Consider the following 6,043-nt stretch of genomic DNA (forward strand, 5'->3'; position numbering starts at 1 on the left):
CAGTAAGCACATCTGTGTGATGTGGGAGCCATGATCTTTCCTCCTGGCACCCAAGCCTGTCGCATCACACAGGGTTCCGACTATGTGAAGGGTTCATTTCAACTGCTGCGCAACACTGGGTTTGGGCAGGAAATGGACTGCTATGTGCAACAGCTCCTTTCTGTGCTCTCCTCCAATCGCAAGAGCTAGAAACTTGTCAACTACATTTCTCAGACTCCCATACCAGCTGGTTCCAGCTTAGATCCCCTGGTGGCAGGGGGAAGGCAGACAGATTCTCTTTCCGGTTGTCGCCTGGGCAGTCGCGGCCTAATGCTAATTCCCGCAGGGGTGGCGACCACGCAGAGGCTCCAGAACAGCGGCTGCTGACTTCTGAAGCAGCCGAGCAGGCCACAGGGCAAGTAGACCTGTAGGGGTCACAAGGGTAGACTTCAGTGCCTGTCTCTGTAGCAATACTCTCTTCACATCCATTTTTTTTTCCCCTCCTTCTCTACCACAAGTTGGAAACTTCCTTCCCTTCTATAAATCCCTCTTGGCTTGAAATGCCCAGCGACTTCTATTGTACCACCATTACCACCATCTCCAGGACTTTTACACCTTCCCAAACTGAAACTCTCCTCCAATTTTACAGTAACTAGCCATGTCCCCCTCACCCACCTGCTACCAACCACCTTTCTACTTCCTGCATGTATGAATTTGACTAGCCCTAGAACCTCACTTAAGTAGAGCCATAATTGTTCTTATGTTGGGGGCTTACTTCACTTAGCATAATGTTCATCCATGTTGTAGCTTGTGTTCGAATTTCGTTCTTTTTTAAGGCTGAATAATATTCCATTAAGTGGATATACTACATTTTGTTTATCCATGCATCCCTTATTGGACACTTGGGTTACTTCCACTTTTTGGCTATTGAGAATAATTATGCTGGGAACGTTGGTACACAAATTCTTGCTCAAGTCCCTGCTTTCAATTCCTTGGGGTAGAAAAATTCTATCTGGAAGCAAAATTGCTGAAGAGTAGGTAATTCTGGGTTTAATTTTTGAGGAACCACTGCACAGTTTCCACAGCAACCTCACAATTTCGTGTTCCTACCAGTCATGCACAGGGTTCCAATTTCTCCACACCCTCATCAACACTTGTTATGTTCTGCTTTTTTTGGTAATAGCCACCCTAATGGGTGAGAAGTGATAGCTCATCATGGGTTTGATTTACATTTTCCTAATGACAGTGATGGTGAACATCTTTTCATATGCTTATTGGCCACTTATGTATCTTCTTTAGAGAATGTAATTTGACTTTTTACACAAATTAAAAGGAGAATAAAGAGGCATGTTGGTAGGAAGAAAAAAAAATGACCCTCATATGGGCTTTGAAAACTATAATTTTTTTTTTTTTTTTTTTTACCAAGAATGTGTGAGATCACATTCCTTACATACATTGGGTGCAAATGAATTCAGAATGGGAGTTCTCTGCAGACTCAACTAAACTTAATCAGGAAGCAGATTCCAATATAAATTCAAACAAGTTGTGAAATAAAATGCATAAAAGCACTTCAATTTCTATTGAAGGATGCATAAAACCCTATAAAACTCAAACTTCCCTTATCATTCAAATTGCAGTTTATGTGGGTCTGGGCTTCAGATGGTGGGGAGTTGCATTTTAGGCTCATGGAGAGGGAGGAGGGACAAACGGGAAGGGGATAAGCATAGAGAGACCTGCTCTCTCTGGCTCCTCTCTTTCGTGTCGCATTTGATGCCTCATAAGTGATACTTGAAACCATGCAGGGGAGAAGGCTCTCTGGAGGGAGGGAGGAGGAGGCTCACCTGCTCACGCTTGCTAAGGGCATTTGTCTGAAAGGCGAGCGTAGGAGGGAGTCTGCCTTCAAACCCAGACACTGGAGAGATCCTCTTTGCTTTCGTAATTCTTTCCCCTTCCCTTCTCATATTTTTACTCTAAAGTGTGAGCAAATTATTCAAGCATTTGGGACCTGACTCACCACTACTCTCTGCAGCTTTTATTAAGCTTTGTGTCATTCACAAAAGAATAGCAATGAAGTTAATTAGCAACCACATTATTTAGAATCTATATTGCATAAATTTCTATCTCAATGTTTTTAACCAAACCAAACAGATAAAAGACAAATATTGCACCAGCGAGAACCACTCATAGAGTAGCTGACACACAGCAAATGCTTAGCATGAGTGAATGAAGGAACAGTTCAAAATCTGAGCTCCCTCCATTGCTCCCCTGAGTTATTACAATGGCTTCACAGGTACTCTTGTGGCATTTCCCCTGGTCACTGTCCTCCAGACCAAATAAGGAGGAGTCACCTTGAGCTCCTCCTTGCTCACTCCCCACTTCCCATCCATCATCAGGGACTGTGTGTGACTTCCCACTAAGTCTATACCATTTCTGCTCCTTGCCACTGATTTCCTCGGGCCCTGATCAACCGTCACCTGGATTTTTGTGATCTTTTTATGTGTCTTAAAAAAAAAAAAAAGTTAATTAGTTCATTATAGTTATACATATTAGTGGGGTTCATAAGTTCACTAGTTTCCATAGTTTTCTCCATTTCAATCCCCAGTATTTCTGCTTTCTCTCACTTTCTCCTTCCAACCCCTACTCTATTTGTCTTCCATTTATTTTTTAATTGGTGTATTTAGTTACATATACAATTAGAACTGTGATAGAGTCTTATATGCACATCCCATAATGTGGTCAACTTCATTCCCCAGTTCTTCCCCTTCCCTCCTCTCTTCCTCCCCCATTGGTCCCCTACTCCACTCATCTCCCCTTCTATATTCATGAGATTTCCTTTTTTTAAAATTCCTTTTTTAAACCTTAGCTTCTGCATTTGAAAGAAAACATTCGACCCTTGACTTTCTGAGTCTGGTTTATTTAACTTAACATGCTGTCTCCATTTCCATTCGTTCACCAGAAAATGACATAATTTCATTCTTCTTTTTGACTGAGTAGAGCTCCCTTGTGTATATATACCACCTTCCCTTTATTTATTCATCTATTGATGGGTACCAAGGATGGTTCCATAACTCGGCTGTGGATCATGCTACTCTAAATGTTGGCATACATGTATCACTATCGTTGCTGATTTTAACTGTTTTGGATAACTACCAAAGAGTGGGATAGCTGGGTTGTACAGCAGTTCCATTCTACTCTTCTAAGGAATGTCCAGTACTACTTTTCAAAGTGGTTGTACTTACTTGAAGTCCCATTAATGATGCACATTTCCCCTCATGTCCTCACCAGCAATAATTGTTATTTTTAATTTTGATGATTGCCATTCTAACTGGGGTAAGATGAAATAGCCTCCTATGAAAAAGCAGTCATGAAATTCATTTGGAAAAACAAGAGGCCCAGAATAGTCAAAGCAATCCTTACTGAGAAAAGTGAAGCAGAAGGCATCACAATACCAGACCTTAAATTATACGACAGGGCTATAGTAACAAAAATGGCATGGTAGTGGCTCAAAAACAGGCATGAAGACCAATGGAACAGAATAGAAGACACAGAGACAAACTCACATAAGTACAGTTATCTCATACTAAACAAAAGCACGATGAATATGCACTGGAGAACAGATAGCCTCTTCAACAAATGGTGCTGGGAAATCTGGAAATCCATATGTAATAGAATGAAATTTAACCTCTATCTCTCACTCTGCACAAAACTCAACTCAAAGTGGATCAAGGATTTGCATCAGACCAGAGACCTTGTGTCTACTAGAAGAAAACGTAGGATCAAATACATCATGTCGGCTTACAAACCAACTAGCTCAGCAAGACTCCTAAAGCACAAGAAGTAAAATAAAGAATCAATGAATGGAATGTTATCAAACTAAACATCTTCTTCAAAGTAAAGGAAACAATCAAGAACATGAAGAAAGAGCCTACATAATGGGAGAAAATATTTACCACCTGCACCTCAGATAGAGCATTAATCTCCAGGATATACATAGAACTCAAAAAACTTAACACCAAAAAGACAAATAACCCAATAAATAAATGGGCAAAGGAACTGCACAGGCACTTCACAGAAGAAGAAACATGAATGGTCAACAAATATATGAAAAAATGTTCAATATCTCTAGCAATTAGAGAAATGCAAATTAAAACTACACTGTGATTCCATCTCACTCCAGTCAGAATGACAATTATCGAGAAAACAAATAACAATAAGTGCTGGTGAGGATGTGGGGAAAAGGACACTCATACAATGCTGGTGGGACTGCAAATTGGTGCAACCACTATGGAAAGCAGTGGGGAGATTTCTCAGAAAACTTGGAATGGAACCAACATTTGACCCACTTATCCCACTCCTAAGCAAATATCCAAAGGACTTAAAATCAGTATACTACAGTGACACAGCTACATTGATGTTAATAGCAGCTCAATTCACAATAGCTAAGCTTTGGAACCCATATAGATGCCCTTCAATAGATGAATGGATTAAGAATATATATTGTGGTGTATATATGTACGATGGAATATTATTCAGTCTTAGATAAGAATGAAATTTTGACATTTGCTAGTAAGTGAATGGAACTGGGGACTATCTTGCTAAGCGAAATAAGCCAATCCCAAAAAACCAAAATCTGAATGGTTTCTCTGATATATGTGTAACAGTGGTCCACTTTATGCTTTGAATATAGGCCTTGCTGCTCTGCCACTGCAACTTATTTTTAAAAAGGACATGTTTCTTTCTCTTCCTCTTTCCCTGCTTCTCCCTAATCTCTACCTCTCCTTAATCTCAAGGGAAACAGGATTACCTTTATTCCCCATCCTAGGCTGATTTATCTGTCCCTGAGAACACACCCACCATAGGAACAAGTAATTCAGTCTTTGGGATAGTACCAGAAGATATCAAAAATGACTATCTCCCAAATTAAGAAGTGAATTACAACTCCAGCAGAGAATATGTAGAATGTAGCCTTTGAGTCACCTCTATAAAAGTCCCCTGTTCCTGCTGATGGGCAGAAACACAGCCTTTGGGACAAAGCAATAAATCTTCTTTTCCCTTTTTCTCAAAACCATGTCCTCGTTATTGGATTGGCATCAGGAACAAGGACCAAGCTTTCAGCAACATATGGATGCTGACACACAATAAGGGGAGCGGGGAAAGAATAGAAATTCACTAGATTAGACAAAGGGAAGGGGGATGGGAATAGGAAAGACAGTAGAATGAATTGAGCATAACTTTCGTAGGTTCATATATGAATACATGACCAGTGAAACTCCACATCATGTACAAACACAAGAATGGAATCCTAATTAGAATAAGTTATATTCTGTGTATGTATAATATGCCAAAATACATTCTACTGTCATGTATATCTAAAAAGGACAAATTTTTAGTGATTTTTTTTTTCCCCCGGTACTGGGGATTGAACCCAGGGCCTTGTGCTTGCGAGGCAAACACTCTACCAACTGAGCTATATCCCCAGCCCCAAGGACAAATTTTTAAAAAGCAGAGAGCAAAAATAGCCTCCTAACTGTCCCCTTTTCTGACAATCTCTCTCTAAACTAATACATCAACTAAAATTCCAACACAGTGGTTTTCCTTCCTGGCCAAATCTAATGATGATACCAGGATTACTATTTCTACAAGCCTCTTTAACAGAAAACAATTATATTATAGCTTGGACCTTAAATATGATCCAAAAGCTCATATGGTGAAGGTTTGGTCCCTAGTGCCTCAGTGTGAAGAGGTGTGTCCTTAGAGAGGTGATTAGATCATAAGACTTCTGACCTTAAGGATTAATCCAAGCTAGGTGTGGTGGCTCACCTCCCAGCAGCTTGGGAGGCTGACACAGGAGGATCATGAGTTCAAAGCTAGTCTCAGTGAAAGAAAGGCACGACTCAACTCAGTGAGACCCTGTCTCTAAATAAAAATACAAAATAAGGCTGGGGATGTGGTTCAGTAGTTGAGTGCTCCTGAATTCAATCCCTGGTACCCCCAAAATAATAATATATGAAATAAAGAATGGATCAATTCATCTATGGATTCATAACTTAATGGGTTATTCAAA

The 6,043-nt window shown here is 40.1% G+C and overlaps 1 non-coding gene across 1 annotated transcript; it reads right to left on the reverse strand.

Annotated features, from left to right (window-relative positions):
• Nucleotides 1–5,386: 5,386 nt before the first annotated feature.
• Trnaa-cgc (transfer RNA alanine (anticodon CGC)) lies at nucleotides 5,387–5,455 on the reverse strand. The gene has a single exon. It is a non-coding gene; the product is annotated as a tRNA-Ala (tRNA).
• Nucleotides 5,456–6,043: the final 588 nt, after the last annotated feature.

The sequence above is a fragment of the Sciurus carolinensis genome, chromosome 9 (genome assembly GCF_902686445.1).
Source record: "Sciurus carolinensis chromosome 9, mSciCar1.2, whole genome shotgun sequence".
Taxonomy (NCBI): domain Eukaryota; kingdom Metazoa; phylum Chordata; class Mammalia; order Rodentia; family Sciuridae; genus Sciurus; species Sciurus carolinensis.